This window comes from Mustela nigripes, chromosome 4 (genome assembly GCF_022355385.1).
Source record: "Mustela nigripes isolate SB6536 chromosome 4, MUSNIG.SB6536, whole genome shotgun sequence".
Classification (NCBI taxonomy): Eukaryota; Metazoa; Chordata; class Mammalia; order Carnivora; family Mustelidae; genus Mustela; species Mustela nigripes.
The window spans coordinates 5,816,291-5,839,962 of NC_081560.1; the positions used below are offsets into that span (position 1 = coordinate 5,816,291).

Consider the following 23,672-nt stretch of genomic DNA (forward strand, 5'->3'; position numbering starts at 1 on the left):
TTGAATTCTCCCCTCTAGTTGTCTGTCTGTTTTTTGCTCAGCTTCTTTATTCTCCCTTATTTGGTCTTCTATATCACTAATTCTCTCTTCTGCTGCATTTATCCTAGCAGTAAGAGCCTCCATTTTTGATTGCACATCATTAATAGCTTTTTTGATTTCAACTTGGTTATATTTTAGTTCTTTTATTTCTCCAGAAAGGGATTTTATACTTTCCATGCTTTTTCTGAGCCCAGCTAGCACCTTCATAACCATCATTCTGAACTCTAGTTCTGACATATTACTAATATCTGTATTGATCAGGTCCCTAGCTGTTGGTACTGCCTCTTGTTCTTTTTTTTGTGATGAGTTTTTCCACCTTGTCATTTTATCCAGATAAGAATAGATGAATGAGAGAAAAAAATACTTAAAAAGGTAGCAACTACCCTGGAAAAATATACTCTAACTAAATCAGAAGAGACCCCAAACCAGGAGAAAATATAGGAGGGAATATATATATATATATACATACATATATGTATGTATGTATATATATATATATATATATATATACATATATATATATATATATATATATAATATTTTAGACTGGTGAATAGAATAGAGCCACACACTTGATTTTGGGTGTGTTTTGGTCTGTTAGAAGAAACTGCCTCCCAAAACTTTAAAGGAAAAAAACTTATATATATACAAAAATAAGGTAAACATGATGAAGAGATGGGATATGACTGTAAAGATAAAACTTTAAGAAGATTCTAAAAAAGAAATTGATAAGAAGTTGGTTGAAAAAAGAAAAAAGAAAGAATGAGATCAGGCTGGAGACTAGAACAAAGCCATGCACTAGATTTAGGGTATATTTTGATCAATTAGAAAAAATTGTATCCCAAAATTTTAAAGAGAAAAAACCTATATGTATACAAAAAATAAGGTTAAATAGAATGAAGGGATAAAATATGACTATAACAATGAAAATTTTAAAAGATTTTTAAAAAGGGATTGATAAGATAAAATAGTTAAAAAACATTAAAATCAGAAAGAGGAAATTTTAAAAAAATAGCATAAGAAAAAAATCAAATTTAAAGATTTAACTTTGAAAGACTAAAGGATCATGGGGAAAAAGCCATGAATTCTATGTGTTGTTTTCCTCAGCTTTTGAGTTCGCAGTTCTTGTTGGTCGGTGAACTTGGTCTTGGCTGGATGTTCTTGCTGATCTGTGGGAGGGGCCTGTTGTCATGACTTTTTGTCTTTGCCCAAGGAGGAATTGCACCATCCTTGTGGGGGGCCAGGCTGAGTAATCTGCTTGGGTTGGCTCTCAGGAGATTTGTTCCCTGAGCACTTTCCATAGAGCTCTGGAGGACGGGAATGAAAATGGCGGCCTCCTAGTCTCTGCCTGGAGGAGCTGAGAACCCGCAGCCCACTCCTCAGTGTGCCCGGGGCGAAAAGCGCTCAATCCCTCCCATCTCCCTGGTCTCCGGCTGCACTCCGATCTCCCCTGGCCTGTGACTGAGTGTTTATGTGTCTGGCACACAGCCCCGTTTTGAGTCTCCAAACCCAGCAGATTCCTGCGATATGCTCCTTTGCCGCTCTACCAGAAGAGGAAGGTGAGTCTCCTCAGATCTTCTGCTTGTGGGGTCCCTGCTCGAAGAGCAGTGGCCCGACTGTGCCTCCGATCATGGTTTAAGGTAACCCTGATCTGAAAGCTCACTCCTCGGCTCTGTCTCTGCCACTGGCTTCCCCACTCCAATACCTGGCAGCTCTGGCATACTCAGGCACCACTGGTCCTTCTGTGACCCCGTGGGACCTGAGACCACACTGTCCCTGTGAGGGCTCCACCCTTGCTTAGCCTCTGGAGGGACGTCCCTCAGTGGAGCAGACTTCTACAACTTCCCATTTTGTGCTCCACTGTTCCACCACTTGCCAGGAGCTGCCCCCCTCCCCGTGGTCTCTTTCCTGTATGTCACCTTGGAGTCACTTCTCTGCACATTCTACCTTCTGGAAAGTGGTTGCTTTTCTGTTCTTAGAGTTGCTGCTCTTCTTCTCTTCTATCTCCTGTTGAGTTTGTAGGTGTTCAGAACGGTTTGATAACTAGCTGATTTCCTGGGACCTGATGATATTTCAATCTCCTACTCCTCCGCCATCTTGCTCCTCCCCCTCTTGAGACACTTAGAGAATTTCATGTCATCAAAGAGTGGCTGGTGTGAAAATTCATGATAATTTAGTAAAAGATTGGCTAGTAACAGTTTCCTTAAAGCTGCACGGGTGCATGATCTTAAACCCCCCCAAAGCTCAATTTTTCTCGATTTATCAGTGCAGGAGAGTTTTCAATAAAGTGACTCTTGATACCATATTTTCCTAAAAGTACAAGTACAGTTCAAGTTTTTGTTGTTGTTAACTTTTGTCTTCCAATTAAAAAAGAATATATTCTGAGACATTTGTTTAATCAGCTTCATTATTTTATAATCACACCTTATAAGTGAGTGGGAAATCTATAAGAGCCATTGCTAAGAGACCAGAACAGAAGAATTTAGCACAACTGTCTTACCATTATTTTAAAATTAGCAATAGCATAAGGTCTGGCTGCAAAAGACTTAGATGCTAACTGGCAAGAAAATCAGTCATTAGGGAAACAGTCTGGAGAGGGCTTGCACAACAAGCCACCATATGTAATGGTTTTGCTTCCTCTTCCTGCTCCACTGGGAGCTGACAACTGGAGAATCAGAGGGAGCTTGATGATTAGGGACACGAGGAAGGTCAAATGGGGCTGTTCTCACCATCTTAAGCAGCCTAAGTGGAATAAAACTCTTGGCAGATGGGAAAATGACCGCAGAGTGCTTATTTTAATGCCAGACTGCCCTAGGCATCTTGGAATTGTGACTGTCCTGCAGAGAAGTTGGTTTTATGTGGGGCGCTGAGTGACCATAAAGAAGAGTTATTCTTGGGGCTGGTGTTAAGAGTGTGGGGAATGAGGATTGGTTAAGAAGCCATTAGTGACATGACTCAGCTGCCCTCTGTCCACCGGCACTCAGGGAGCGTGTCCCTTAGAATGATAAGAAATGGGTCATGTCCCATCCCACAGAGAGAAGGGTATGCCCAGTGCCTTTCCATGTCTCTGTGAAGGTCCAAGGGGGTGAGGCTTCTGCTCTGGGATAATCCCCCTGCAACTTGCGTCTCTGTGGGCACTTGTCTCATAAGCATGCTATAGACCCCAATGTCTCTTGCCACCCTCTTCCGTGCCACCCTGACTCAAGCCAGACGCTTCCTCCGACCCACTTCATTGTCCCAAAGCTCCATTCACCAGAGGCTGTCACGCACAGTCTTTGATTATTGAAGATGCGGGCTTGCTGTGGGTGAAGTTATCTCACTGCGCAGCCCGGAAAATACCCGAAAAGATGATCTCAGACGCTCCAGTTCTAAATTCTTGGCTGCCTCCTCCCCAGTGCCCTTTTCATTGGCTGGCCTCCTTCCTCCAAGACTGTCTTCCAAGACCCTTTTGGTTGGTTCCCATCTTTCTGAAGACAATTCTCTGCCTCTTCTTTTTCCCTACTTCTCTGGCCTGCTCTTAGACATTCAGATCTCCCCTCAACGGTTTGGGGTGGATACACTCAAGTTCCTCCAGGCTCTTCTCAGCAGACATTGCCCAAAGCTCTACCCTTCTTCCAAGAGACCCTTCCAAGCTACTGGGATATTATCCAGATAGACATTGATGGACCCAGAGATGAACTAACCGTGGCCCTGCGAGGCAGAGGACTCTTTCCTTCTCTCCTTTCCTCCCTGCCCTCCCTCCTTCCTAATTAGCAAGTCTTTTCCCCACAACAATTAGTGATTCCTAACAAGGAAGGAGGTGGGCACTTAGAGAGGCAGGGAAGAGCAGGCCACAGACAGAGCCCAGGAGAACGGAACATGGTCCGGATCTGAGGATGTCTTGGCTCCATTCACACAGGCAGTCCTGGAGGGCATGAAGATAGTGCTTGGTTTTAGGCCAAGCTATTCAGCCCAGGTCTTAGGAAAATTGGTTCATGAGCCATTTAGCTTTCCTCTTGCAGAGACACAAAGTACAACTCCAGTTGAGGTCACTCTCTTGGGACCTCACGAATTTAGTGAAGGAACTGGGCCTGGGAGGGCCTGTAAGTGCCGTTGCTGATTAGAGAACCAAGTCGCCTTAGACCTGGCCCTGAGGTGGGGCTGGGGCAAAGCCCTGCTTGCAGAGGACGGACTCATGGCTTCCTGCCAGCTTTCTGCCAGCTGACTGGCAAACATCGAATGTTCTGGGTAACTGTCGAATCTGGGGTTTGAAATGAATAAAATGCAGAAAGGCTGCAAGTAACTTTGGTAGAGAGGCAGCTCCTTTGACTAAATACTTGGTATTTTGGAAGTAACTGATCTGATGGGACCAGCACTCCCCTCTCTGCACACTGTCCTCACTGGACAGTATCTCCCCGGCTCCAGACCCTGGTGTAGCCCCAGTCGCTGGGACCAGTGCTACTGGACTTCCTGCCTTGCTGCCTCGCTCTGGACGGAGCACACTGGACTGTCTGCGGGGGTGGTCGCAAGCTCAGGCTCCAGTGTCTTGACTTTACAGCTCAACACAGAGCAGGATTGTTTGCAATCCACATCTTTTTCTTGAGCTCCATCTAGCATGGCAGAAAGCCAGGAAAGGCCCGCAGAGAACAGAATTTATCCTTCTCAATTTTCAGTGGAGAATGGGACCCAAAGTTGCCAAAGGCTGGAGGTTAAGGGCAAGCCTGCTGCAGGCCAGTAGTTGTGTTGGACGCAAGGGGGTTTGCATGAGACCCAGCCATGCGTTTCAGCCTCTCGCAGTTCAGCTGCGAACCCTAGAGGGAAACGTGAGGGGATGACCAAGCCCCCACTGCTGTGAGTGGCCGCAGAACGTCTTTCATTGAGAGTCGAGACCTCCTGTCCTTGACCATCTGTGACATTTCTGCGACATGCCCTGCTCCTCTGTCCTGGGCCAGCTCTTAGTTGTGAGAGCTGTGTTGGCCAAGCAGAGATGGAATTTAGGGGAACACCTCTCTCGTGTGGATGGAGATGCTCTCCTTGATAATGACATGTCCACGCCATGACTTCTCTGCTGAATGCAGGTACGTCTTTTCAGCCCTACTGCATAGAGGGGCTCCCAGTGGGGTTTCCACGGAGTGGGGGCAGGGGCAAGCTGTCTAGAATGTGGCAAGAAAGAGCTGGTGCCTTTCCTTCAGCCTGTCATGCGACCTATTCCCAATTTTCTCAATTCCAGATTTCTCCCCTGGATGCAAGTCATTTCCTGACTCTTAAGGAGGTGTGTCAGCGCCTTGCCCCTTGTCCAGCTCAGTATTGGTCAAGTAAAGCTTGTAATTTGGGGTAATGTTCGCTTTCCAGTAGCGGAGGCTCCCTCGGACTGTGATGTGTCTGGTTCTAGTCCTAGCCATCCTTTTTCCCCACAAGAAAGTTGGAGGCTGCCTCATGTTGGACCAGGGGTCTGCACAAATTACATCTTGGGATCCAGGTAAACTAGAGTTAGAAGCCATCTCTCTGCAGAGCCACCTACGTGCCCCCTGCTTACCCGAGACCCAATCTCACCTGTGGCTGCGCTCCCACCCCCCAAGGCAGGCCCCAGATGACTCTTGCAAGGCCTGAACTTGTATTTCTGGCTCAGGCTGCCTGGGGCAGGGGTTTCCTGGGCTGACACTCTTTGCTTTGGTAGTTACAGCAATGGCCCATTGTTCTCTGAAAACTTGCCCACGTAGGGGAGAAATCCACAAATTTGGGATCTGAACTTGGCAGGGTCCCATATGTCCCCCAGCCCCTCAGACAGGGCCAGTCTGATAACAGTGCAAAGTAAGTCACACACTGAACGCATGATAGCAAACTGTACAGTCGTGGGGGGCCACTAGGAGCTGTGGCTCGGGGAGGGGGTTTCTCCAAGAGAGAGGGACTACCAACAGGAGGTTAGGCTCCAACCCCCAGACGAGTATGAGATGCGGGAGGAGTCCTAGTCTGTACGGGCTGTTGTAACAAACATACCACAGATCAGGTGGCTTACGAACGACAGAAATCCATTTCTCATAGTCCTGGAGACTGAGAAGCCCAAGATCAAGGCACGGTGGGTTCCGTGTCTGGTGAGGGCCTGTGTCCTGGTCATGGACGGCCGTCCTCTCATGCGGAAGGGGCAGCGGGATCTCTTTTATCAGGCATGGATCCCCTTCCTGGGGGCCTCCCCCCAGGTCCTGCTCCCCCCCAACGGCCCCATCTCCGAACACCATCACCTTCAGCATTAAGTTTCAACATAGGAATTTTGGAGGGGACACAAACAGCTCACCACAGAACGGATCAGCCGTAGGGGGACCCCCTCGTGGACCAGAGAGCCACGCACCCTGGCCCAGAGAAGAAAGAGCTACAAATAAACGGTGGGTGTGTTTTTTCATAGTTGAGAATAGGATTTAAAAGCCTATGTTAAGGGTTAAAAATTATGAACCAGGCCTGATGTAAACGAGGTTATTTTGGGGATACATTTTGCTGGTTGCTGTTGCGGAGAAGGTGGCATTTTTCACCTTTGGCAAAATGAAATAGAAATCTGTGTTAATCTTGTCTTCCTAACACGACTATAAATTCCTTGAAGAGGGGCTGAGATTGAAGCTGACAGGAAGCGAGGGCAAGTCTCTCACCAGAGAGAAGCCGCGCTTCCTGACTCCTCCTGCGGCCCCTGTCCCCGAGCGCAGGAAATAGAAGCTGAATGCTTTCACGTTGTCCGTTTTTGTCCTTGTTACTTGTCACGGACTGGCACAGGGCTGGGCTCAGGGCAGGCTGTTTGGCTCACTGAAAACATCAGGGTTGGAAAAGTGGGCTGCGGGAAAACTCCACAAGTGATGGAGAAGGAGCCGGGAAAGGCTCGTGGGGGCCACAAGGTCAGAGCTGGAAGACTTGGAGGAGGACTTGACTCCACGCTTTCAGAGACTGAGCCACTGAGCCCCAGAGAGAACGTGGGGCTTGCCCGACGCCCCACACATGATCAGGGTCAAGGCCAGGGTTAGAACACAGGGCTTCGGGCCTCTGTGTCTTACCTGATGCCCCAGCTCATGAGCTTCCTACCTTTAGGGAAAACCATTATAAAACCCAGGCTGTACTCTGGGTATGAAGGGAAAGCACTAGACTCTCATCACCTGTGCTGGGAGCCTTTCTCTGAGACTGGGGCAGGGCTATGCTGAGCTCACTCCAGAGGTGCTGCTTGTCTTCGAGGAGATGGAAAGTGGGATCTATTTCAGTCACCTCCCACTTGGATAATCTGCATCTCTTTGTGTATCTGTCATCTAACTTCACCTATAATGAGTTCATGTCCAATCTTGTTTCAGCCATAGTGTTCATTCCCCTGACATCGGATGGATTTGCAAATCTGGGATGCAAATCCCAGAGACCGTATAGTTTCATCTGTAAGTATTTCAGTATTTCTAAAAGACAGAGACTCTTTTACAAAAGCCCACAATGGCATAACCACACCTAAAATATAATAATTCTTCCATATAATCCAATATCCAGTCAGTGATCCAACTAAGCCCCAAATTCAGAAACCAAATAAAGTCCATTCCTTGCAATTGGTACTTGGGCTCTTTTTATAAAGACTTATGTATTTTAGAAAGGGAGCCTGAGCAGGAGGGGCAGAGGGAGCAAGAACCCCAAGCAGACCCTGTGCTGAGTGCAGAGGCCTGCACAGGGCTTGATCTCACGGCCCCAAGGCCATGACTCTAGATGAAACCAATGTCCCACCCCATGGATGTGGGACTCTTCAATATCTTTTAATCTATAGTATCTTTCTCCATGTCTTTTTCCTTGCCTTTTGGGGCTTTGATGAAAGGATTTGGGTTGTTCATCTTTTAGTGTTTTCTACGGCTGGATTTTGGTAAATTCATCTGTGTGATGTATCTTAACATTAGGGTAGCAGCCAACCCAGTGTGCCCAGTGCCAAAACTGGGGAAATCAAGAGCAAACCAGGATGGTCAGTCGCCCTACATTTCCCCCCGCCCCCGTCACTGATTTAACTGTAAGTTAACTGTAATTATTTCAGTATTTCCAAAAGATGAAGACTCTTTTACAACTCTTTTATAACTACCAACTCACGGGAGTTAAATCTGGAGTCTTTATCAGTTTAGTTTTTTGGCAGGAATATTCCCTGGCTGGTGGTGTGTTAGTCCATTAGGAGGCCCATAAAAAGCTGGTTGCTTTTCTTTTCACATTATTAGCAGACATGAACCACCATTGCATAAATCCATTCATTCATTAGGGTTGCAAAATGACGACGTTCTAATTCTACCTCCCCTTTCCCATTTATTAGCTGGAATTTTATAACAAGAAACTTAGTCTCTGAGACTCTTTGGTTACCCAGAGCAGCAATTCGTGTAATGAAGGCACTGTGAGTGTTTGATTCTTTTGCTTGATTTGTCAATTTTTCAAAAATACGTTTCCTTGGCCATGGCTGAAGGGTGAAGGCCGAGTTTCCTTTAGTAGCGTTATAAACTCACAGATTGGAAAGAAATGTTCAGTCTTGTGTAGTTACTCTCCTGGTTGATATTCACATGTCTTCGTCTTTGGCTGCTGGAAACTTGCTCAGGTTGATTCCTGAGTTATTTTGAGGAGCAGCCTCCTTGTTTTATGATTTGACAAGATGTTCTGAAGCAGATGATTTTGTATGTGCTTGTCCTGGTCTTGGAAATAGCCATTTCTCTGATGAGTTGTGGCCCTTTCTGTTGGGAAATTTATTCACAGACGGAGATGTTCCTTGCTCCTAGACTGTTCACTGTTTCTAGGTCCTTCCAGACCCAGCTCTAGCCAGGAAATATGTACTGCTTTTTAAAAAATTTTCTTTTTCTTTTTTATTTTATTTATTTATTTGCATGAGAGAGAGAGAGAGAGAGAGAGAGAGCATGCAAGTGAGCATGAGCGGGAGAAGGGGCAGAGGGAGAGGGAGAAACAGGTTTATCCACTGAGCAGGGAACCCGACATGGGGCTCAACATGGGGCTCGATCCCAGGACCCTGGGATCGTGACCTGAGCTGAAGGCAGAGGCTTGATGGACTGAGCCACCCAGGTGTCCCATATGTACTGCTTTTAAGGGATAAAATATATAGTGTGTTCATGCTGATATTACTAATTCATACTCAGAACTACAGAATTTTGCAGTGAACCTCACTAATCTCATGTCTTAATCTCCTTTCCCCCACACTGAACATCCTGACTCATTATGGTGCCACCATAATCACTGATCTGCCTTATTCCCAAACAAGCACACACACACACACACCAGTCTCAAACTAACACCACGAACCACCACAGCTAACAACACGATTACAGGAAATAGCTTGTGATGTTTTTGAAGTTTTTTTTGTCCTTACAGCATATCCTACTACGGATATATAGTCAAATGACTGTGTTTAAGTCACTGGGAATAATTCCTTGGTTGGTTATATTACAAACTGGTGGTTATGTTACATAATTACGGTTTATTGGTATAATTTCCCTTTTCATTTTTGGGGCTTGCCTTTTAAGCTTTATTCCGAAGTTGAGCGTACCAAATGAGGTATTCAGAGGAGTCTAGCTTCTGTCCCTGTCTCCTCTGTTCCATCCCGTCCTCCCTCACCGATAATCATTCAGCTATTTTTGTCCTTCCATTTTTTAAAAACAATCAAATGTATGAATGTATCTAGTTCTCCTGCTTTAAAAATGTCATTATTTATTTATTTATTTATTTTAAGGTGGGGAGGGGGAAGAAAAAGGGAGGGGAAGAGGGAGAGGGAGAGAGAGAATCTCAAGCAGACTCCCTGCTGAGCACAGAGCCTGATAAGGGGCTCCATCCCATAACCCCGAGATCATACCCTGACCCGAAATCAAGAGTTTAACTGAACCCTCCAGGTGCTCCCCTATTTTTTTTTTTACATGAATAAAAGCATTCCAGACACAGTTTTCTATTCCTTGCTTTTCCACTCGCTATCTGGGGAGCACTCCACATTAGAAAGAGATGGTCCTTGTTCCTTTTCACAGCTGTATAATACTCCACAGTGTGGCCAGACTTGGTTAACTTAACCAGTCCTTGGTTCATTGTTATTTGTTTCCAGTGTTTTGTTGTTATTATAAAGTTGTGCTACAATACATAGCCATGTGCATTAATCTTTTCAAGTATCTGCTAGTTTGTCTATGGGATAGATTCCTAAATTTTCTGGGTCAGAGGTTACTGGTATGTAATTCTGTAAGATATTACGAGATTTCCCACCAGCAATGTGAGAGTATTTTAATCCCCCACCTTGCTGACAGAGTACGTTGTCACACTTTTGGCTTTGTGTCCAATTTGGTAGTTGAGAAATTGTTTCTTAGTGCATTTAAAAAATTTGTATGTTTCCGTCACAGGTTGAATTCTTGGGGAGCAGTCTCTGAGACAGAGACTAGCATGCAAAGTGTTTATTAAAGAGTGATCCTTGGATGAACCCCTGTGGAAGAGACAAGAATGAAATGGGATGGACAGAAGGACAAATTGAACAACTTCAACGAATTCTCCTGCCAAACCCATGGTGAGCTCTGGAGCCAGGATGGGGTAGTGGACGGGCCCCTCTTGCCTCATGTTAACCTGTCATTGGATGTGGGCTGCTTGGAAAGAGGCGTGACCTTGAATGAAGCAGTTTCTTCTGCTGTGGCAAACCCACATGAGGCTTCATAGCTGAGGGCCATCTTCTGAGGGCACGTGCAGTAGGTGGGGGTTTTCATTTCTGCAGGAAAGTGAGTGATATGTCACAGCACCCACCTTTGTCTCTTATCCCTCTGTAAGATCTGCCTTCAGGATTTTGTCTGTTAAGTATTCTACCTACAACCGTCTTTCTATCATCTATGGGTTTTTTGATCTGTATTTGAGATTCTAGATATTGTTGGGAATTAAAAATTATGTTTCTGTATATCCTACTTTGGCTCACTTAATGCTCTTTGGCCTGAATTCTACCTAACTAGATATCAAGAGGGCAACTCATGATTTCTTTTTTATTTGCATTTGCTTGTTCTTTTAAATGCTTTAAATTTTTTTCTGACCATTTATTTTTAACATTTCTGAATCTCTTTGTGTTAGGAGTATCCCCGATACGTAACGTGATATGAGACTTTGTCATTCAAGCCAATCTGAATATTTTTTCTTTTAATAGCTGAGTGAAGCCCCATTGTATCTATCAATGCAATTGGTATGCTTGGCTTCTGTCCGGTCACACTGGTTTATTACATACAGGTCTCTATGGGATCTATTTCATGTGTTCTCTTTTGGTATTTAGGAAGGTTTGAATTATTGTTTTCATGGGTGCATTGATTCAGTACTATTACATGATACTGCTAGTGCCCTGGTTTTGCCTTTTTCCTTATGAGTTCCCTACTAGGAGCAGTACTAAAATGAGCGAATAACTTCTTCTTGCTCCCCCTTTCTTCACGCGGCATGTAACATGAAGTAACACACTTTTCCTTCCTGCTTCTACCTGTGAGGCCATCAGCAAGCTGATTCTATTGTGTACGCCCCTCCCTTGCCCCTCCCTCCCCCCATTTCTCACCTGTTACACCTGCAACATCCAGATCCAGGCATGGCCTTCTCTGTGGCCTCCCTTACGCGTGTCTCTTACTCTGGGCACCCAGCTTGTTGACCACCCATACAGTGCTGTCTTTCCAGTCATTTTGTTTTTTGAACCTTGTTCTCTAGCAGATTCTTTAGGAAGGGCTCATGAGAGTGATAGTCTCTGAGCTCTTGAGTGTCTCTCTATGGTCTTTGTCTTTCAAGATTGGCTTGCTCACATGTTCTTTCCCTGAGTACCTTAATATTTCACTCCTCTGTATTCTGGCATATAGTAAGGCTGTTGAGAATTCTACATGCAACCTGATATTCTGTCCGTTCTAAGCACCTTGGTCTCTCTAGCCAATGTACAAAGGTGGGGTTCTTGTTTTTTTAAAATTAAATTTAATTATTTTTGTGTGTGTGTGTGTTCCAAAACTCATTGTTTATGCACCACACCCAATGCTCCATGCAATCCATGCCCTCCATAATACCCACCACCAGGCTCCCCCAACCCCGCATCCTCCTCCCCTCCCAAACCCTCAGTTGGTTTCTAAGAGTCCACAGTCTCTCATGGTTCTTTCCCAACAGCTCTACGAGCCCAGCAGCTCTACGAGCAGGGTCTCAGCACACAGGGTGCTCATTCAGTGCACTTGTAAGTATGTTTAGTTTAGGAAAAGATGGTCCACACTTTCCTTTGGAGCAGTGTTCTGTTTTATAGCTTTAGTTTTCCTCTTGGTAATTCCTGTTTTATAAGTGTTTGGTCCTTGCCTGGCTCCTGTTACTTTCTCTGGAATTTTTTACCATTTCTCATTCATTCCTTTGGAAGGAAACATTTGCCTTTTCCATCTTTTGTTTCACAGGAGCCAGCATCCATCCTGTGTGTGTTTGCATCTGTGATTCCCCTGGTGTGGTACATTTCTAAGATGGCTTCTATTGGGTCACGTCCCCTGGTCTTTTCACCCTGCCCTTCAGTCTGTGCTTCTTTCAGAGCTGCCATCATTTTATTTGTTCCTGCTCATCTTGAAATATTACATGACTGGTTTTCCTCTGTGTTCGAGCTGTGTCCTCCTGGGCGCCTCCCTGGGCCACCAGGCCCGTTAACGGCGTTCCTCAACTCTTTTCTCTCAGACCAACTCGGCATGATATTTGAATGAAATTCCTTTTGGCTGCTCAAGTTTAAGTAAAATGAATTTTCTGATTGGGCCAAGATCACTTTTTGGAACGTCATGAGTCTAGAGCTCTCATTTCTGTTCTTTTCATAAAATTTAGAAGACATGGCCTCCTGCTCCCTGACATCTTTCTTCTCTGATGCCTTTGCCCACTGTGTAGGAACTTCTCTTTCCTTGCCCCCTACTGGCTTGGGCCTCTCAAATGCGCATCTTCTCTGAGCAGCTTCTCCTTGGTGCTGGATTTGGACTTGAGATTGAGCTCTGCTGTGTTGGTCTGAGAGTCTCCAGGGCCGGGATGCTCAGGCCCAGCTTGACCACATGGAGGCCCTTGTCCTTGCCCAGAACCCGAGGCCTTCAAGCCTCTCCCCAGTTTGGCTGCTGTTTTGTGATTCTCAGGCCCATCAGAGAGAGGACCAGCTGCCTTTCCTTATCTTCATCCTGAACACTGGCTTCCAGGATGCTGCTTCTGTGTCTGGGACCAGTTTGCTCTTAAACATCTGTGCTTTGGGTCTAGGGGGAATCCTCTGTCCCGAGTCTGTTGTGAATGTGGTTCATGGGCTTTGGGTTTTGTTTTCTACTTCTGGTCGCTTTTTATGTGGAGATTTGGGGGTGTTGAAAATAACCACCTTACTATTCATTAATTACTCATTAATATTCATCTACTTTTTATTAATCGAAATTATTAAGAAATTTGAAGTGTAAGTATGTACCTGGTGGGATTAACAAAATGATAATCACCGTGTCCTATGTATTGGAAATGTCCCATTCAGGGCAACGTGTCCAGGGGACACCTACTGAGCAAACGTAGGAAAGATTGATGGTCGTATGACACTTCCTGAGGCTGCTGTAACCAGTACCACAAACTGTGTGGCTTAAAACGACACAGATTAATTTTTCTCACTGCTCTGGAGGCCAAAAGTCTAAAGGCATTTGCAGGCCATATTCCCTCCATAGGCTCCAGAGAAGAATGGTTTTTCCTTTCTGGGTTCTGGTGGCTGCTGACCTTGGGCTGGTGGCAGCATTGCTCCAGTCCCTGCCTCCGTGTCTCCACATGTTGTTCACCCTGTGTGTGTCTCTGTCTTTTCTCTTTTTATGAGGACACCAGTCACAACTGAATCCGATACCACCTTGTCCTAACTCAATGACATCTGCAAAGACCCTCTCCCAAAAAAGGCCATGTTCACAGGTATGGATGGACGTGGATTTGGGGGGACAGTATTCAACCCAAGACAAGGGTATTAGGCCAGATGAATGTATCCTAGGGGGATTTCCTAGATAAAGAGGATGGCCTGTTGGTTGGCCCTTGGGCATGGTGACTGGTGGTTAGCACTCTCCAGTCAGCTCTAGGCTCCTCCTGAGGTCTCACTGTGCCCTTGGATGACTCCTCTGGGCAAATCCCCATGTGGACCTAGCTCCAGGCTGTGGGCTAGGTTTGTTTCAGAGACCCTAATGCTCTGTCATCCCTTTAGGAGGTCTGTGAGCCTGAAAAGTCATCAAAGAGAAGCCCTCTATCTCTGGACCCAGTGGTGAGGTGTGGAAAAGAAGGGCAGTGGTCTTCTCCCTATTCTGACCATTGAATGCTTACAAATGAGCTTCTTTTTAAAAGCCTGAAACCCTTACACAGGCGGAGAAGGAAGCAAGGAGTCAGAATGGGTGCCAAGAGCTATAAATTTTCTGTGTCTGTCTGGGGCCATTATTCCATTGCCTACAGGCACTCACTTGGCAGCTCAAAGTCAATCAGTCACATTCTCTGGTCCAGGTGGATGCACTGGTTATTTAATTAATTGGATTTACGTAAGTTCAGGGTCCTACTTCTTGCATGGGGCATCTTCCAAATTCTCAGTAGTCTAGAAATATCGCAAGGAACTTTTCTGACTTACAAGGAGAATGGTTGCAGTCATACTCCCCTTGTTCACTCTTGAAGTCCACCCCTCACCAATCTAATGCACCAGCGACAGTGACTCCCCTCCATTCTGGATGGTGTTTTGTCTGAAGAGTATTTGCAGCTATTTCACAGTGAGCATGGGAGAGATTTCTTAGCTAGCTGACATGGTCTTATACCTGATTACTGTTCCCTTTGCCTGTATGTATCAGGCTTGCAGAATCTTTTCCAGGAATTTTAATTCTGTTGGAAACCATGTGGAAGTTGAAATGTTAGAGACCCGAGGTAGCCTGATACGGTAGAGTTAGCTGTTTATTTCCCAAATATCCCAGTTCCCTGGTACACCCCACACCATCCTTCACTGTTTTCAACATCTTCAGTTCATTGTTCAGTAGCATCACGCTGACTTCCTGTCAATCTCACAGCAAGTTAGACTCTCAGGTCCACACCAGCAACTGACCACCTCCCAACCTCATACTAGTGTCCCCAGCAATACAAGGCCAGGTGAGCTATTGACTTCCTTTTGCTGTTAGATGGAGCATCTTCTTGGGATGCGAATGAACAGAGCATTTGGACCTTTTGGGCATTTGCACCTGTCATGCATGCGTATTTCCATTTCCATTTCTGTTTCTCTGTATCTTCATCCATCCTTCACTTTCCTTCTGGTCCTCGCTTCTGTGATTTCTCCTCTTCCTCTGGTAACTACATCTGTCTAGTCTACTTTATCTCTCTTCCTTTCTCTAGTAGAGAGGTCAGGCAAATGTAAGTTGCAGACAACAGAAACAGCTAGCTATTTCACTCAGAAAGGGATTCAAGACAGAGAAGTAGGTGCTTATAAATTGGCTGCCAAGGTGAGAGATTAGGCTTGAAAACGAGTTTGCAGGCCCAGCTACCAAAGTAAACCTGGTGGAGAAACCCTATAGTGGAGAAACCTGGAAGACATCGCCTTCACTAAATGTTCAAAGTTAAGATTGCAGTAATAAGTCATGGTGAGCTCACATGTCTCCAGCTATGAGAAGGGCACTTTATCTCTGTGATATTCTTCCTCAAAATGCAGGTCCCCTGTCTAATGATTAGGTGACATTGGACAAACCCAAATTGAGGGACATTCTACAAAATATTCAATCAATACTCTTCCAAAGTGTCAAGATCGTGAAAAAGAAAGAAAGTGAGAAACTCACAACCTGGAAGCGGAGAGTAAGGAATTATGAGGATTAAGTGAAATGTGGTGTCCTCGATGGGATTCTGGAACTGAAAAAGGGCATAAATGGAAAAACTGGTGAAATCTGCATACAGACTAAAGGTTAATTCATGGTATTGTAACTACTGATTTTGTAATTTTGACAAATGGGCCATGGTAATTTAAGATGTTAAGATTGGGGAAAGCTGGCTAAAGAGTATTTGGAACTCTCTGAATGATCTTTGCAACTTTTCTGTCCATCTAAAAGTACTCCAAAATAAAAAGTTTACTAAAAAGTCCATCTTTAAGAGAGTAAAAAGCCAAGCCACAGAGTGGAGGAAGATATTTGCAACGTGTATAAACTGCAAAAGCCTCACATTTGGAGTATACAAAGAATCCTTACAAATCAGGGGGAAAAAAGTAAACAAACCAATAAAAAAATGGCTGAAAGAATGAACAGGCACATTATAAAGGGGGAAAGCCAAATGGCCAAAGAACATAGGAAAAAGTGCTTTATCCCATTAGGGAAACGCAAGTGAATTATGTCTTTAAATATTTGTGTTTTGTTACTTTTTCTTCCCCGGACACTCCAATTATGTGTAGGTTGGAGCTCTTTTACCTTCTTTCAGATCTGCCCTGTTCTCTCCTTACTTGCTGTTCATTTTGCTTGCCTTTCTAATGTATGTCCTTGGTCCCTATCTGTATTCATGGATGTCTATTCTCTCTTGTGCTGCTTCTGGTTTTCTCTTCATTTCTGTGATGATTTTATTTCTGATTCTACTCTTTCCTGAATTTTGCCAGCTCACTTTTCATATCCTTCTGTTCTCTCACATCTTTCTTGAGTTGTTGCTTCATTGAGTTTAAAAAATTCATGGCAAAATATTTAGATATGATTTTCATCTGTTCATTGCAACACAAATTTTGATAAGTGTGTCTTCGTCTGCCATTCTTTCTTTATTTTTATGCTATGGAGTTTTTGTGTAAATTTCAGACAGATCTAAATATTATCCCTTCTTTGAAGCAAGCAAGTTTTCCTGGAACAGATATTTTCAGTAAGTTCATGAGGGTTAGGGCCCTGGGCCATTTCAGGCTAGCAAAAATTAACCTTGCATACTTAAAAAAATTAATTTATGGGACACTTGGCTGGCTTGATTGGAGAAGCATGCAACTCTTAGTCTTGGCATTGTGAGCTCAAGCCCCAAGTTGGGTGTAGAGATTACTTAAATAAATAAAACGTAAAAGAATGACTTTGTTCAACTTTCTTTTTCCCACTCAATAGAAATAGGAAGTCGTGGAGGTGGGTTTAAGACAGGAGAAAGAATGCCCAGGAAACAAAATCATTTCAGGACTGTACTCTTCTAAGAAATGAAGTGATGGAAACATTTGCTTTAGAGGCAGACAGATTTAGGTTCAAATATGAGCTCCAATGTGTGCTGATCGTGTGATCCTGGAGATGTTGCTTGAAGTCTCAGGATCTCAGTGACTGTATCTATATTGCGGTAGCAATATTTCCTCCCCATGTGTGGTTATATGAATGCAAAGAATATATGAAAAGCTTTGGCAAAGCATTAGTTAGGTTAAGCAGTACTAGCTGTCTGAGCACGCAAACTGGAAACTCTTGCAGGCATAAACAGGCAGTGGTTGACTTCTTGTTGGTTTGAAGTCCAGTCAGCTCTGCCCTCTACAGTGATAGGGTCTGGGTTGCTTCCATCTTGTGGCTCCGTCCTCTACCATATGGTCTCTACAGGTGCTGCCAGGCAGAGCTGGGAGAGGCACATCAGCTCTTCGTGCCTTGGTTGGAGCTAGCTGCATGGCCCCACCTAAACCCAGGAGGCTGGGCAAGGAAGGGGGCATAAGCACTGACTGTGTATATACACATCTCAGTTCTTCACTCTGTCAACAAAATCATCTTGGCCTCTGCATTTTCCTTTGAATTATTATCTCATAACGATCCCTTTCTCATGCCCCAAAGCTGCGTCAGCTGTCATATCAGGGAAGGAGGCTTTCACACCTTCACACTCAGGCCAGGATTGGGGGGAAGACCAGACATCCCCCAGAAGATGTGGCAGGGAAGCTGGCAGCAGGAAAGACATTTCTAAATTTTTATAGAAAAACAAAGGAAATAGAAAGAGGTTAGAGAAACTAAACTGTTTTTAAGATAGTGGAAAAGATCTGGGTCTAGTGTAATTATAAATTCCTCACTCTTGGAATATTCCATTGAATCTGTACAAAACAAAAATCCCCTCTACCGCATCCCAGATCGGGCAGACCTCTGACCAGGAATGGGGCATGTTCTCCTTCATTGGACAATATCTATTATTAGGCTAAATCTATCTTCTGGCAAGCTCCATCCATTGGTCCTGTCTCTTCTGTCAGCCACCACATACGTCCAACCCCCGACAAGGACTCAGTGTGCTAGGCAGATGCTTGGTCTCCTCAACTTTTTCTTCTCCAGGCAAAAAACCCTTAATACTTCAACCATTCCTCATAGGACATGATTTTGAGACGTTGAAAGCAAATGGCACTGCGGCCCTCACCAGTGGCCTGAGGTCACTGGTTTTATTAGCCTGCGAAGCTCCAACCCTTGGTCACCCCTGTAGGGAGGAAATAGGGGTCCCTCAAGATTGTGAAAGCTTGACCAATAAAATCAACACAAATGGTAAGAGACAGAGCACCTCTGGGCCAAATGCAAGCCAAAGAGATGTCATTAACAGAGCTAAAGAAAGCATGTGATGAAAAAAAAAGGGGGGGGGGATTCGGGTGTAGACACACCATAAAATGGGGAGTCAGAGAGACGGAAGTTGACAGGGTCTGTCCGGTACAACTGCGGGACTGGGACTTTGAATCTGAGTGACACGGGCAATGAGGTCACAGAGAGCTGGTCTGCTTGGGCGGGGATAACCATCGGTTTGCATAATAAAAATATCCTCCACTATTACCTGCCTGCCTTGGATCTGATTCCATGTTCATCATGTTTAGATGAACAACTTTGCTTTCTGGTTCCCTAATGTTCTGGTGGGAAACATCAGAATTTTGGTCGCTGGAATGGGATCCCCTACACTGGGAATGAATACACTGGTGTCTGGATAATGTAAGTTGGAGAATATCAGCTGTTTCCTGCTAGAATGATTGCCCATGGGTACTGTACATCACTGACAGTTGTCATCCCTGTCTATTTTCCATTATTCCTTATTAATTGCATCCCATGTGCACGGCTAAAAATATTCACTTCTCCAGAGTCCCTGGCTCCTAAAGGTAGATGCTGCCACAGTTCTGACCAATGCAATGTAGATGGAAGTCCTTGGTGCGGGGGGAGGGGGGGCGGGAGGTTGTTCCTTTTCTGGATAGCAAAAGGAAAGTCTTACTAGGAGAAAGCTTTTACCCTTCCTTCCCTTTCCTTTCTACTTAGGAGATGGGTGTGAGGCCTGGAAGTGCAGCAGCCATTTTGTGACAATGAGGATAAAAGTCATTCCCAAGGATGTCAGACAAGAAGCTAAAGAGGGGTCTGGCTTCTTAATGCCATCCACGAACTGGTGTGCCAGCCCTGAACTGCCTTCCCTGGCTCATTATTAGAAGAATAGGTCCCTATCTGTGTAAGCCAAGGTCAGCAGGACTTTCTACAATTTACAGCAGAAGAGTAATACAGTTCCCGATACAGTTTCTAAGTGGAGCTTCTGAGCTAGCAAGGCTGAGAGTAAGACTCTAGAACGTGGTTAATTCACAAGGTGATGCAGTTACGATGCTTTTTGGTATTTGGTTACTTTAATTTCAGCCTGTACCTGTACCTCTCATAGATCCCTTCTTTTTAGCTTATCTCTTAACTCCAAGCGAGAACCCGGTAGGCAAAATATTCCTGTGATGGGAACCGAAACTACCATGTCAAATGGTAACGCCTGCCCTGACGCCAGCAAGACCCGGAGTGACTGACCCCTAGACAATGATCCACCTGACCTTTCCTGCAAAGCCCCACACACCCTCTGACCTTTGCTCTGCATTTCCCCTCTATAAACTCAGATCATTCCTAGCACTTTGGAGACAATTCTTGGGACATTAGTCCACAGTCTTCCTGGTGCTGGTCTCACTGAAATAAATTCCTTTCTTGTTTCACCACTGCTTGGCCCTCTGCCTTTGGATTTTTTTTTTTTTAAAGATTTTATTTATTTGTCAGAGAGAGAGAGAGGGAGAGAGCGAGCACAGACAGACAGAATGGCAGGCAGAGGCAGAGGGAGAAGCAGGCTCCCTGCCAAGCAAGGAGCCCGATGTGGGACTCGATCCCAGGACGCTGGGATCATGACCTGAGCCGAAGGCAGCTGCTTAACCCACTGAGCCACCCAGGCGTCCCTGCCTTTGGATTTTGTTGGTGGTCAGTGGCTAAACCTAGTCTTCTGGGAGTGCAGAGCCATGTACCTTGGGCCCTGGGAACTATCCCCTGAGGATACCTCTCGTTTTTTTCTTCCCATCCTGAATATAACTCATTTGTTCTATGAAAATTCAGTTGAAATAGTAAATCATGAAGAATAATGAATAAAGAAAAAAAATCATTCTCAAGTCTGCCTCCCAGAGATAACGGTAGTGACGTCTTTCCGAATATCCATGGGTCTCTCTATATAATATGTTCTTCACATAAATGGGATTACATTTTGTAACTTGCCATGCATTCCATAGTCGTGGGCTTCTTTCCAGCAATTTTGCTAAGAAAACCCATTTTCACTCCTGTCTGATTATATATAGACCTACATTATTAATTAGAGCTATCTTGATATTTAAATATTATTATTTAATTAGTTATACTATAATTTAGTTAACCAATCTTCATTGGTATTTATTACTATTATTATTTAGAGAGAGTGTGAGTGGGGGAGGGAGGGGCAGCGGGTGAGGGAAAGAGAAACACAAGCTCCAAGCCCAGCACACACCCTGATTCGGGGATCGATCTCATGACTCTGAGATCATGACCTGAGCTGAAATCAAGAGTTGGATACTTCATCAACAGAGCACTCAGGTGCCCTGGTATCTAATTTTTGATACTATGTACGGGGATGCAGTGAAAGCTCTTGGGTAAACATCTTTGAGGGCTTTTCCAGTTATTTCTGAAGGAGAAATCCCTAGAAGGGGGTGTGTTCACTCAGAGAGTCATGCACAGTGAGAGCCTCACCTGGGCTCTCCAGCCACACCACTTCCCACTGTGTGATCCTTGCAACCCAAGGTCATTTGGACAAGGTCATGGCTCTCTCTACAGGTCTAAGCTCTCTCATTCGAAATGGGCGCTGACACAGCTCTGGGGGTGCGCTCATCCCTGCCTTTCCTCCAAGACACGCCCTAACAATTGTTCTAGTTTCCACCCCGTTTTTAAGCTCCTACTGTGCGCTGCACTTGTCCCTCCTCCCCCAGATTAATAGGTTGAAATCCTCATGCCCAGTACCTGAGAATGTGACTGTATTAGGATACAGAGCCTCTAATGAGGTAATTGAGACAAAACGAGGTCATATGTGTGGGCCCTTAAGTCCAGTATGACTGGTGCCCTTGTAAGAAGAGAAGGTTAGGACGGAGACATAGGCTGACTCAAGACCATGTGAGGGAGAAGTGGGCCACCTACAGCGCAAATAGAGAAGCTTCAGAAGAAATCCACCTGCTGACCCCTTGATCTCGGGCTTCTAATAACTTCCGTGTAGAAAGCACTCAGTCTGGGGAACTTTGTTGCGGTGGCTGCTGGAAGCTAATAGGACCCCCGTTCCCCCTTTTTGGGGAACCAGTCTCAGCAGAGGTCCCCTTCAATAGACCCAAATTCAGTTCAGTTTGGGCTCTGTTTATAAGGCAGTCTATAAAAGGCTCAGCTTTCCGAGGGAGACAATAGTCAGAATGGATTTTCTCAAGAAAACCCCGTTATTTTCCAGTTAGGAGCTTATTAAGTAACAGTGGGACGTGGCCGTCAGTGCTCAGTCCCTTTGTTGAGGAGGACTCTGCCAGCCCAGGACTCCAGCAAACGCCACCCCTCCCCGCTCCGGAGAGGCAGACAGAAAGAGGTTAGTCTGAGGACCCTCTGTGGCTTTAACCACCCGCTTTCCGCCAGCATGGCTAGCTGCCTACTTTCTTTCTGCCCAAGGTGACTGACAGTGATAACAATGGATTTCAATGTCCCTGTCCTCATTAGGGAAAGGGAGAAGCAGCCTTCCTCTCTTCTCCCAGAGTTGTGGAGCAGTTAGCATGCAAATGTTGCTAATGACACAGTGTAAAACATAGAGACAAAGAGCACCCCATAGCCCTGGTATCGCTTGTTCTAATCTGCCTTAAGTATTTTGTGGAACATCCTAGGCGTGGCGGGCACCAGCCTCCCTCCGTGATGGTTTGCAGCAGCCACCCCGCAACCCTCACCTTCGGCAGGATCCCCTGACCTTGGCACCTCGGCTCCCTTTGTTTCTTCCTGGATAAGAGGAAAGGGAGATTTTCTTCTCTCGCACATTTTTCTCTTTTTAAAAACTGTGATCAATTACACATAACATAAAATTTACCATCGTCAGTGTATTTACCGCTCAGTGATACGAACGCGTTCATGATGTGCCGTCGGCCCCACCCTCCATCCCCAGAACGCCTCACTTGTAAAACCGAAACTCTGTCTCCATGAAACTCTAACTCCCCCAGCCCCCTGGCAGCCATCATTCTATTTTCTGTGTTTATGATTTTGACGACTCTGAGTGCCTCATCTAAGTGGAATCACACAGTATTTGCCTTTTTGTGCCTGGCTGATTTTACTCAGCCGAATGGCCGCCAGCTTCATCCGTGTGGCGGCAGGTCCAACCCATCTTTCTTTCCTGAGGCAGAATAATGGTTCACTCCACGTGTATACCGTGTTTTGCATATCGGTTCATTGGTGGACAGTCGTTTTGCTGTAACGCACATTTTGCTGTTGTGAATAGCGCTTCTGGGAATATGGTTGCCCACATTTCTCTTCCAGACTCTGATCTCGATTCTTTTGGGTAGGCACCCAGACACAGAATTGCTAGATCATACAGTAACTCTATTTTTAAGTTTTGAGGAAACACGATACTGTTTTCCATGGCGGCTGCACCATTTTACGTTCTCACCAAGAATGCACGGATGGATTTCTGTTCGTCTACACCCTCGGCACCATGTGCAGCTTCCTGTCTTCTCCTAACAGGTGTGAGGTGGTTCCTCACGGGAGTTTTGATTTACGCTTCCCTAACGCTTGGCGATGTAGAGCATCTCTTCATGTGCTTATCGGCCAGTCGTGTATCTTTGGGGAAATATCTAGATGAGTCCTTAATCCAAGTTGGGTTTTTTTGGTAAGATTTTTAGTTTTGGGAGCTCTCTGCATATTCTGGATATTAACACCTCCTCAGATATATGATCTGTAAATATTTTCTCCCATTCTCTGGAGAATCTTTTTACTCTGGATAGCGTGTTTCAGTACACAAAATTAAAAATTTTTCATGAAGCCCAATTTGTTTATTTTTTTCTCTTGTGAACCTGTGACTTGGGTGTCCTGTCCAAGCAATCAGTGCCAAAATCAGTGCTGTGAAGCGTTTCTATTTTGTTGCACATTGGTTTATGCTGTTCCCCAAGCCTTCTCTTACTCCCTCAGCATCTTCAAGACAGTGGTTTTAAGGTCTTTGTCTAGTGTGTCTGCCTTTTGGTCTGTTTCAGGGACAGATTCTGTTGGGCTCCTCTTTTCCTTTGAATGGACTATATTTTCCTATTTCTTTGTATGCCTCCTGATTTTGTTCTTTTTTCGCCCTTGAACACTGGACGTTTGAATCTAATAATGTGATAGCTCTGGAAATCTTCCCCCTCACCAGGGTTTGGTGGATTTTGTTAGCGTCGTTTTGTTTTTTATTGTTGTAGGCTGTCTCTGTGCCAAGATCAGCCTGAG

General features: G+C 45.1%; 1 long non-coding RNA gene across 2 annotated transcripts in view; it reads left to right on the forward strand.

Moving 5' to 3' along the window:
• Positions 1 to 1,329: 1,329 nt before the first annotated feature.
• Positions 1,330 to 23,672, forward strand: part of LOC132014857 (uncharacterized) — a 65,466-nt gene continuing 43,123 nt past the window's right edge. The window contains exons 1-3 of one of the 2 annotated variants that reach the window (XR_009403474.1): positions 1,330 to 1,598; positions 10,383 to 10,543; positions 13,820 to 13,877. This is a non-coding gene — a long non-coding RNA (uncharacterized LOC132014857). Of the gene's footprint in view, positions 1,599 to 10,382; positions 10,544 to 13,819; positions 13,878 to 23,672 lie in introns of those variants that run through there. The other variant, XR_009403473.1, reaches the window with a different exon arrangement.